Raw genomic sequence first — 12056 nt, 5'->3', positions numbered from 1 at the left:
TCGAAGTCTTTTATAAAAACCAGCGGAAATCTATAACAATTGTCTCAAACCTTCTAAAACCATGAATTTCTTTGGGACGCAGCCCATACAATAGTTCTAAATATAAAATGATAGACAACATAAGAACATGGTGACTATCTCCTCAGATACTATGAGGACTCACCAAAGCTTTAATCCTTGCTCTACTATGATCCTAGCTATGAGGATGGAACTCAATAACGTCATACCCTACATTTGATAAGAATGTATACAAGAGTATGCGTTAGTATAATCAAGTACTAAATATGATAGCTAGCATAACATAAGCATTAGCTAACATAAGACATAAGCCATAAGCATTAGAGATAACAACATAGTCATAGGCATATTCAATGCATCTAGATCAACATAATATAAGAGAAAAATTTCATAAGTAACCTCAAAGCATACTTGTGCAATGCATGGATAAGACCCCATAAATCTCAACCATGCTAAGTAAACTACTATTGGCCGTTATTCATATTCGTCATCTTTTGATCTCATCCTTAGCTTATTTCTCGTAGACAAGGGAACATTCACCTTTAGTCAAACATATCAATGAAGGAAACTATAGAAACAATCCAAGTTAAGCATACATCATATAAGCAAATATCATATAAAAAAATACTTACGCTACTTCCTTGAAGTAACCTTGATTCATCATAAACATGCTACTTTGAGTAGGGACTTGACCCTCTTTAGCTATATCTACTAATCATGGAAAAGTACTTCTTTACTAGTTCAATATAAACATTATTCATTAATGGTTACGATTTACGGATTCAAGGCTATCAAGGAAAAACACCTCATCATGCTAGACCAATTTATCATGGAAAGCACACTCTCATGCAAGTCCAAGCTACTCAAGGAAGGGTACTATTGTTCAATCCAAGCTACCAATGAAATGGTTTGGTCTTACCAAGTCATGCTATTATACAAGGATACTCTCATGCTAGTTCAAGCTAACCTTAGAAAGGGTACGATTTCTAAATCCAAGGCTATCCATGAGATCCACTACTCAATCTAACATGCATTCTCTTGTCTTACCAGGTAAATCTTACTCATGGAGGGATACCATATCACAACTTCAAGCTATCATAATTAACATACTTTGATTCCTCTTAGGTGAGCAAACCTTTCAACCTAAAATAATTCAATGTGAGAAAGCCTTCCACATTCATACATTCATACATTCATAAGGTAGATTATGTGGATAAAGTCCTTCCATAACAATTCTATCTACTAGTCTACCATCATCATATAAGCTTCACTCTCAAAGCCGTAGTAATCAACATTTATAACTACAAACCTTACTCTCAAAGATTTACTTTTTACATTCATCACATAAGCATAAATCTCAAGACATTATAATCACATGCTTCATTCTTAAGAAATTCTAATCATATTTCATCATATAGGCTCATTCTCAAGTATTAATAATCATGATCCATAATATATACTTTAATCTATTTAAATTCCTATCTATATGCTTTTACTCTCAAGCAATTATTATACATATCATCTATCCTAGAAGATTATCTCTAAATCCTCAATTTTCCTTTTCAAAGCACAAAACCAACATACTTCAATTTCATCTTTCTAGACGGGTTAGGCATGGAAATTATGTAATTTCATCATAAAACATGATTCACTGCTAATTCAATCACAAAAATTCAATATCCACTCAATTGGATCAGCATACATCAGAAACCACAACATTGAAGAACCTTAAATTGAATTGGGGGAATTCTAGGGGTCTCCATAGATGGAAGATGTCCATGGATGAATATATATCATACCTTGCTTACAAAGACCTCAAAAATCTTGGAATATTGGAGGACTTGACCTAGCTTGAACCCTCTTCTTCTTCTTCTTCCTCTTCTGCTTCTTCTTCTTCATTTTTCTAGAGAGAGAATATTTGGGAGAGAATTGGGTTTCTTTTTGGTGAGTTGAGAGAATGACTTAAATGAATTATTTTAAGGGCCTAAAGTTCTTATATATATGGTCTAGAATAGGGTAAAACTACACCACTCAAACCTAATTATAACCGGAAAGACCCAAAGTACCCTTAAACTTAACCACCATAACTGCCCCATTTTTCCCAACCACGAGACCACGTTGATGGGCCGTGGGTGGACCCACGGTCTGTGCTCGTCAAGCATGGTTTGGGTTCTGGGATTTGTCAATGAAGGGATTGAACCATGACCCCTATCCACGCGGCATGGACCCACAAACGGGGTGTGGGTCCTGCCGTAGGTCACTATTTTTTGGCAGTTTTCTTGGGGTCCTCTGCAAGGGCCCATAGTTGGTCCTTGAGGGGTGGCACCTTGACGTTCTAAAATGCTAAACCCTCCATTTAAGTTTGGGGTGTTACACAAGGCTGCTTCACTTACGTTAAACCAACTAATTGGGGACCTCCATCTATGCCCATATAGTGCCTCATATGGGGCCATCTGAATATTCAAATTGAAGCTATTATTGTAGGTGAACTCTATTAGAGGTAGGTGATCATTCCATCTACCCTTGAAATTGATCACCCAAGCTCTCAACATGTCCTCTAAGTTCTGAATGGTACACTCTCCCTGACAATCTGTCTGTGAATGAAATGTTGAACTAAGATTTACGTGAGTACAAAGACCTTTCTGAAATGATTTCCTCAAATGATAGGTAAATTGATGACCTCTATCTGAGATGAAAGACAAGGGGACCCCATGCAACCTGAATATCTTATTAATATAGAGTTTGGCGTAGTCCTCCGCTGAATCTGTAGTTTTGAAAACCAAGAAGTGAGTGATCTTAGTGACTATGTCCACTATCAACGAAATGGAGTAATGTTTTCTGCGAGTATGAGGCAAACCCTAAATGAAATCCAAGTTTATCACTTCCTATTTCAATGAAGGAATGTTAATCTCTTGAGTCACACCTCCTGGCGTGGTGTTCTACCTTCACCTGTTGATAGTTAGGACACTTAGCCACAAAGTCAGCTATGTTTCTCTTTATGCCATTCCACCACAAGACTTCTCGTAGAACATGATACATCTTAGTGGAACTTGGATGAATGGAATATCTATAATTATGGGCTTCTAAATGGATTTGCTGCCTAAACTTACCCACATTAGGAACACATAAGCGACCTTGGTAACGAAGTACATCATCTCCCCATTGGGAGAAGACCTCAACTTTTAGTTGATGAACTGCACCTTTCAATTGAAATAATATAGGATCGCTATCCTACTTTTCCTTCACCTCCGCTACCAATGAGGATTTGGATCCACTCTAAACTATCACACCACCATCTAATGGGTCCGTAAGGCAAACTCCTAAGCTAGAAAGACGGTGAACATTTATTGCTAACTCTTTATTTTCTTCCTCCACATGTGCTACACTACGCATAGACAGTCTCTTCAGAGCATAAGCCACTACATTGGCCTTACCAAGATGGTAAAGCACATTCATGTCATAGTCTTTGAGTTATTGAAGCCATCTTCTCTGACAAAGATTCACCTATTTATGGGTGAACATCTACTACAGGCTCTTATGATCTATGAACATATCAACATGAACACCATAATAGTAGTGTCTCCAAATCTTTAGGGCAAATACTACAACTGAAAGCTCGAGGTCATTAGTTGGGTAGTTCTTTTCATGGAACTTTAGTTGTCTAGAAGTGTAAGCTATAACTTTACTTCACTGCATCATCACACAACCTAGGCCGCAACCGGATGCATCACAATAAATCACATAACCATCTGAACCATCTGTTAGAGTCAAGACAGGATTTGTAGTCAACCTAGTCTCCAGTTCTGAAAAGCTTTTCTCACACTCATCTGACCACTGAAATTTGACCTTCTTCAGAGTCAACCTGATCAATGGAGAAGCTGTGGATAAAAATCCTTCAACAAATCTCCTGTAATAACCGACCAAACCCAAGAAACTTCTGATATCTATTGAAAAAGTGGGTCTGGGCCAATTTTGTATTGCCTCAACTTTTTGAGAAACCACTCGGATCCCTTTGCTAGATACCACATGACCAAAGAAAGCGACCAACTGTAACCAGAATTGACATTTACTGAACTTAGTGAATAACTGGCGATCTTTGAGATTTTGCAGAACAACTCTGAGATGAGTTGCATGCTCCTCCTCATTTAGAGAATAAATAAGGATATCATCAATAAAGTTGATAACGAACAAGTCCAAATACTATTTGAACACCCTGTTCATTAAGATCATGAAAGCTGCAGGAGCATTTGTTAGTCCAAAAGACATTACTACAAATTCATAATGACCAGAACGAGTTCTGAAAGTCGTCTTTGGAATGTCATTATCTCTTACTTTGAGCTGATGATAGCCGAATTTGAGGTCTATCTTAGAAAAGCAACTAGCACCCTAAAATTGGTTGAACAAGTCATCAATCCTGGGATGGGATACTTATTATTGATAGTGACTTTGTTCAACTGCCGATAGTCATTGCACATTCTGAGAGAACCATCTTTATTTTTCACAAACAACACAGGAGCATGCCATGGAGAGATTCTGGGTTTAATGAAGCCCTTATCTAGAAGGTCTTTCAACTTCTGTTTCGATTCCTTCAGCTCGGTTGGAGCCATTTTGTAAGGAGGAATCAAAATGGGTAGGGTATCTTGAAGGGCATCTATTCCAAAGTCGATTTCCCTTTCGGGAGGAACACTGGAAAGAACTTCTGGGAACACTTCTGGAAACTCATTTACTACAGGGTCTGACCCAAGAGTTCGGGTTTCGAAGTTTGAATCCTTAACCCGAACTAGCTGATAGATATACCCTTTAGAGATAATCTTTCTGGCCTTAAGATAAGAGATAAATCGACCTATAAGCACTGAGCTACTACCCTTCCAGTCTAAGACTGGCTCGTTTGGAAACTAAAACCGAACGATCCTAGTTCTACAATCGAATGAGGCATAAAAAGAATATAACCAATCCATGCCTAGAATGATATCGAAATCTACCATTTCTAACTCTACAAGGTCTGCTGAGGTGACTTTCTAAGAAACTATGATAGGGCAATTTATATATACCTGTCTAGCTATGACGGGGTCACTAATTGTAGTAGAGACTAAGAAGGGTTCTGAGAGAGTTTCAGGACTAACACCGAAGTTTACTTCTATATAGGGAGTTAGAAAATACAGTGTAGCCCCTAGATCTAATAATGCATAAACATCTAAATAAAAGGCTCGTAACGTACCAGTGACCATATCAGGAGAACCTTCCCGGTCATGGCAAGCCTGCAGAGCATATAACTTTTTCAGGCGTTGACCACCACATATCCAGATGAAGCATCCTGCTAAGTTGGGTGACTTGTTGGTGCTGCTGGAGCTGTTGACTGACCTGCCTGGAAGAAGGGAAATCATTCAACCTATGGCCTGATTGATCACACCCAAAACACCCTACCCTTCCTGCAAGAGAGTCACCTAGATGATTCTTACCACACTATGGACAAGTTTGGAAAGTCTTCTTACCTGAAATACTCCCCAGAGACTTAGAGCCTGATGCCCTACCTTTCTGATCCTGTCGAAACCTAGGGGATAGAGCACTAGCCGATGAAGGTGCTGGAACTGTAGTCCTTTGCCGAAACTATGAGCGATTCCCATCGCTCGACTTTTGCTTATAGTATTCATAATTTCCTGTTCTGGCCATTTTTTTATCCTTCAGAATTTCCCTAAGCTTATCTCCCTCAACCTACTGATCATTAGTCATCAGTCTGGAGATATCCATATCTTATAGAATAATAGCATTCCTACGCTTGGCCTTCACTAGATCGGATAACCAAATAAGAACTTACTTATTTGTGCCCTTGGATTGGCGACCATGTGTGGAGCATACCTGGATAACTGGGTGAACTTCAGCTCGTACACTTGGACTGACATTGAACCTTGCTTCAAGTTCATAAACTTTTGTGCCTTAGCTTCTCGCAACTCCCTTGGGAAGAACATGTCCAGAAAAGCTCTGGTAAAACAATCCCAAGTCACATGAGTTGCATCTGCACCCCTATTGTCCTTCCACTAAGTGAACCAGATATAAGCCAAACCCTTAAGTTGGTAGGATGCCAGCTCCACCCTATCATTTCCAATCACTTGCTTCACCTCTAGGATCTTCTTCACTTCATCAATGATCTTTTGTGGGTCCTCACCAACCTTCAACCCTAGAAACTCAGGTGGATTCATCCGTACAATGTCTCAAGCCTAGATGCAGCTGATCCACCGTTAGTGTTTGCGGGAACAGTGGCCTGCTCTTGTTCTGATTGGCCACACTCTGAGCCAATAGTTGAATCACATTGTGAAATTCTGCATTCGTGACCTCATGGTTCGATTCTAGAAGAACTGTGTTAGCATTGTGTGCATTAGCATTTCGTACATTAGCTCTACGAGGAGGCATGATGTGAAACTCATAACGATGGATTAGAAAGGAGAATTTGAGTCATACCTCACGCACGACAAGAATAGCAAATGAAGTGAGGTTTTTCTTAAAACACTTCGTAGCCTCCCCCTCATAGATATGGCGCACTTCACACCAATGTAAGAGACTCTACTTAGTGTGACTTTTAGACATCTTAGGACTCTTAAACCTAATGCTCTCATACCAAGTTTCTCACTCCCCGATGATACCTCCTTGGCATAAAACGGTACCTAGGATCACGAGTGACCCCAAGCTAATCCTAAGTCTGGCATATCATAAGAATAATGAAAATAACTCAGTAAAACATGAACTATGAGGAATGTAAATAACTAAATTCTTAGTGTTGGGACAAAACCCAAATAGTTTGAATATATAAAACATACTAAGACTTTAGTGATAACTGAAAACCATTTAACAACTCAAGCTGAATCAATTACTATGTCTGAAAAGCCTCTAACTGAGTCGAGTTGCTGGTACATTCCCCCAGCTAACTCTAACAAAACTGAAAACTAAAAATAATGACTAAAAAGAAAGCATGTCTATTGTCCTTGCAATATGAGGACTCACCTCCGAAGTTGCTGAATGCGGACCACGAATTGATCTAAGCGTTATCTAGATGCTGAGTAACTGAACCTACATCATGAAGGGATATAGTGCAGAGTATGAGTCAGTACATGGAATGTGCTGAGCATGCAGGATATAGATACTAAGTTGAACAAATATATATGAGCTGAGCAAAGCATAACGGATCAATAACATAATCTAAGCAAGAATATAGATACTGAAAGATAACTTTAAAGCTAAGCTGAATGCAATGACCAAGTACTAATCGTAAAGATAACATACTACATTGTATACTGATATAACTGCTAAAAACTTGGTCAAATGCACTAAAAGTATGACTATGGGAGCTACTATTAAACGACATATACCACGTGAGCTAAATATAGAGTCCGATTTATACGCCCTATCCAGAAGACCCAATATACCTTGCCAGGGGTATAAAGGTATGATAGGTGTGATCACTAAATCTAATGCCCAACAAATGGACTTATAATCGTACATAGGCACGTAGTTTTGGGACTATGAGGGTACACTGAACCCTATTCCAACTTGGTGCTAAGTCTACTCTTAACTGAATGCATATAAAGCAAAAATGCACTAAATATTGAATAGCTCAAAATAATAGAATGTTGACTGAGAATGCAACATTTATATACTGAGAATCTTACATTCGAAATCTTGAACATGATTTCTTTTCAAGTAACCTAGCAAGTATAATTCATAAACTAAGAGAATTTACACAAACTAGGGTTCTGAATTTTAAATAAGGAATTTTCACGCCCGGAGCCTACACCCTGGGTGAGACGAGCACTCGAGAACCATTGCTGGCCCTAAGTGAATCGTTGGCCTGTCTTACTACTCAGCGAAACACTTTACAGAACAATGATAAACTCATGAAATAACTTAGAATGTTGTAAAGCAAACATTTAACTAGACAATGAGGCAACTCAAGTCTTATAAAAAATAACAAAAATGAACAAGACTAAAGAACAAATAATGTCTAACGGTCTATGAAGCCTCTAATACTATGAGAGATGTCAGGACAAGACCCCCGATCATCGTAATAGCTGAAATGACAAAGCAATATAAAAGGGATCCTCCAGAAAGCAACGAGGCTCACCAAATGAGTTTGAAATGCTCAACTAGATCAACGAAACGTGGGATGTTGATCCTGGTTACTTGTATCTGCATCATAAATCGATGTAGGAAAAATGGCGTCAATGCATTGAATTTACGAGCATCTGAGGGTAAATCTAAACAATATGTAAACTTGAACTGGAATCTGAAAGAATAAACTCATGGATATTCAACTCAATGCAGAAATAAAACAACAATAAAAATGCATTTTACATAAAGCATTTCAAATAGTAGATAACATCTCGAAGTATAGAAAAATACAATAATATATCAGTTGTATATAAGAATACAAAAATAAACTCTGTTTGGGAGATCCTCTAACTAACAACCATCACTATGAGCTATGTGATGATACAACATCTCGCCCACACTGCCAGAACTGTCCTATAACTTTACGGGATATAGAACGCCTCAACTAAGTGGATCCACTAAGCTATGCTTAAAAGCATTAAGGAATCATCTGAAAATATGACCCTTTCTACCCACGTTGGCTACATGGTTTATGGAGACTTGAATTATTATTAACTCATCCCCATATCGTTGCTCAATACTACTCCTAAAATATACTTAGCTCATATGTTTAAAAATACAACTCTTTCTGTGTGGTTTGAAATTATTACTCAAAATCTATCTCTTAAAAGAGATGGAACTTAAAATTACTCATGAAAACACTTTTGGAAATGGGTGTTTCCTCTCATCTTAAATGTGAAAAATATTTACTCTTTGGGAATACTTAATTCCCATATATCACTTTTGAGAAAATGAACTTCACTCTTACTATTTCTCAATTCAATGCTCAAGTCTTGAAACAAGTTTAAAACAATTGTAAACTGTCTTGAATTTGAATTATGAATTCAAGGATATGATTTGTGATAGAAAGGATATCGTTATGATTAAGAGTGTTTTTAGATAGTTAATCATGAGAAACGGTCGAGAAAACACTGTCTGGGAGCAAATCTGCGACGCGGAGATGTATTTTAATATTTGGTCATGAAATAGTTTTGAAACAGTGGAGTCTGTCTCCTCTCCGCAATACGTAGGGGAAAGTTTCACTTACGAGGAACAGGTCTGCGATGCAAACTTGGTACTTTAGTGTTTTTATGACTTTTTCTTCCTCGTTTTCTAACCCCAATTATCCTAGAATCGAATGATTTATTCCCCAATCACTTAGATTCGAATACCCCACATTAGTATAAAAGAACCTACTCAAAACAACCTTAAAATCCATACGATTATCTCATGAACTCATTAAAACGTCAACAATTCAAGATTATGAAAGGTATTTCAAGACATCAAAAATTCAATAATTCAAGATTATGAAAGGTATTTCAAGAACACTCAACAAGAACTCAAATCCATCAACTTTAAGGAAACAAATTTCGTTAAAAATAACATGATTGGCGCATGGGTGAACGAACCCAACACTATGTGAAATCACATACCTCTTAGGAATTAAACCCTTGGCAAAATCCACAACGAAATCTTCTAGAAGTTGATGAATGATTGATTTTTCTCCTCTTCTTTAACTTCTCTCAAAGCCCTAGCGTATTTCAGGATTTATAAAACTGAACCAAATCAGTTTAGACCCCTAGATATTATCAAATTTCGTTTTAAGCTAATTGGTTAAGGTAAACACCAAAAGGGCATATCTCCCTTATACGAGCTCAAAAATTAGAAAACTCAGTTGTGTTGGAAAGAGGACTGATACGCTCAAATTATACCTCCCTAAAGAAGTATAAGACATCGTTATTGAAGAGTTCACGATTTGGACTCATTTAGGGCTTTATTTTAATAGATTTAGTGTCCTCAAATGCATATGTTGTGCTAATAATTGATGCAAATCCTTGATTTTCAGGTATTTGGATTGAGGAACAAAGAATGGACACTAATAAGCAAAAAGGAACAAGACAGCTAAAAGAACGAACAAAAAAAGTCCTAAGGTTCACCTAAACCATTAGACGAGTCACCGAATTGCCATGGTCTCGCCTAATGTTCCAGTGTGCCAAGCCTTGAAGGAGAAAATCAAGTCGGCGATTGAAAGGAGCAGTCAACGAGTCGCCATTTATTCAGGAGGGTCCTTGCTACACTATGTTCTATAGACTAATAAGACAAACAAACACTTACCCAATATGGACTATAATTCTTGTGCAATGTTGCTATTTAGTTCTTCGTAGACTAAATTGAACATCTAGGTTTTGGACCTTTGATCTCAAAATAACTTGTACCCCTGCTTCAACAAAGAAAATTTGTGAGTATAAAAACGTGGTGGTTGGTTTGTGGTTCTGCCTTTTGACGAGGATTGCTCAAGTACTCATCGTGTTTTACTTTTTCCAAACACCCAGTGCTCGTTATTGATTGATTGTATTTTCACCCAAATTTGCTCATTTTGAGGGACTTAAATCCAATATCCGCCTTTATGTCATGACACTCATTGTTTACCCTTCATCAAATCATGGACTTCTTCTGAATCCAAAACTTGCCGACAGATGATAACTCATTGGCCTGATGCTTTGCATTGTACAAATTTAGAGTTGGTAACAAGTCTTGAAATCCTTTCTTACTTCTTGACATAAACTCGACTCAAGGACATATGAAACAAAGCGATGAAAAGTGAAAGAAAAATATATACTACACGAGAATAGCAGAAAATGATTCGATGAAGACTCTCTTTTAGAAAGAGGAAGAAAGAAAAACTTATCTGAGTGTGGTAGCCGACTCTATTGATCATGACATGCAATTTGAATTGATTACCCGATTTGTCCATCCAATCTATTCATCAACCATTATTGATCATCTAATCTTGATGTGGAGTTACCAATAAAACTCTCTCATTTTTATTTCTCTCTACTCACATTCGTCTTATGATGCCCATTTAGGGTTTTCACCAATAAAACTCTCTCATTTTTATTTCTCTCTACTCACATTCGTCTTATGATGCCCAGTTAGGATTTTCACCGATAAGACTCTCATGGTTTCATCATCTGTACCCTTAACATACTTATCCTTGGCACTTCAAAGGTTGATCCAAAGGTCGTTCTCCAACTTTTATACAAGGTTAGAAAGTAATGACAAGATGAAGTCTCTAATTCGACTTTAAATGATGGAATCGACTTTAGCTTTGGGATAGAAAGAATAAAAATAATTAAAAAAAATAAAAATAAAAAATAAAAAAAATGACATTTGCCCCAATATTTTTACAAATATGAAATTTTGGATTTTTTGTTTGGTTAGACTGAACCCAATGACAGGGTTGCCTACGTATCTTGCCGAAACAAGAATCAGGTCAAACGTAGTTCATGCTGATTGATTTTCTTCTTCTTCTTCTTTCTTTTTTTTTCTTTTTTTTTGTTTTTGTTTTGTTTTTTTTGTTTTTTGTTTTTTTTGTTTTTTTCTTTTTTTTTACAATATGGAAGAGCCAATGAAGCAGGAGAACCAAGGAAATAAATTAACTCTCAACAAGGATGACAACATATGAATTAATACTTAGACAAAGAACCAAGAATTTCCATTACATCAACCTTTGAAATGTCAAGTCCAAACATAAGGGTTTCTAATACCGAAAAATCACATCATATATAATATCTCTTCACAGCATCAGCATTGATGACCATTTCTGTCATTTTGCCTTCTATATCTGCTAAGTAAAGAGCACCATTGGATAATACCTTCTTCACAATGAATGGTCCTTTCCAATTTGGAGAAAATTTGACTTTGACTTCAGCCTGGTGTGGCAGAATACGTCTCAGCACTAATTGACCCTCTTCGAAACGTCTGGGACGCACCTTTTTGTTGTATGCTCGTGCCATTCTTTTCTGGTACAATTGTCCATGGCATACTGATGTCAATCGCTTCTCATCAATCAAACTTAATTGCTCCAAGCGTGTTCTGATCCACTCATCATCATCAAT

This window comes from Solanum tuberosum, unplaced genomic scaffold (genome assembly GCF_000226075.1).
Source record: "Solanum tuberosum cultivar DM 1-3 516 R44 unplaced genomic scaffold, SolTub_3.0 scf00663, whole genome shotgun sequence".
In the NCBI taxonomy this organism is placed as follows: domain Eukaryota; kingdom Viridiplantae; phylum Streptophyta; class Magnoliopsida; order Solanales; family Solanaceae; genus Solanum; species Solanum tuberosum.
The sequence above is the reverse complement of the archived record's forward strand: the minus strand, read 5'-3'. Positions refer to the sequence as shown.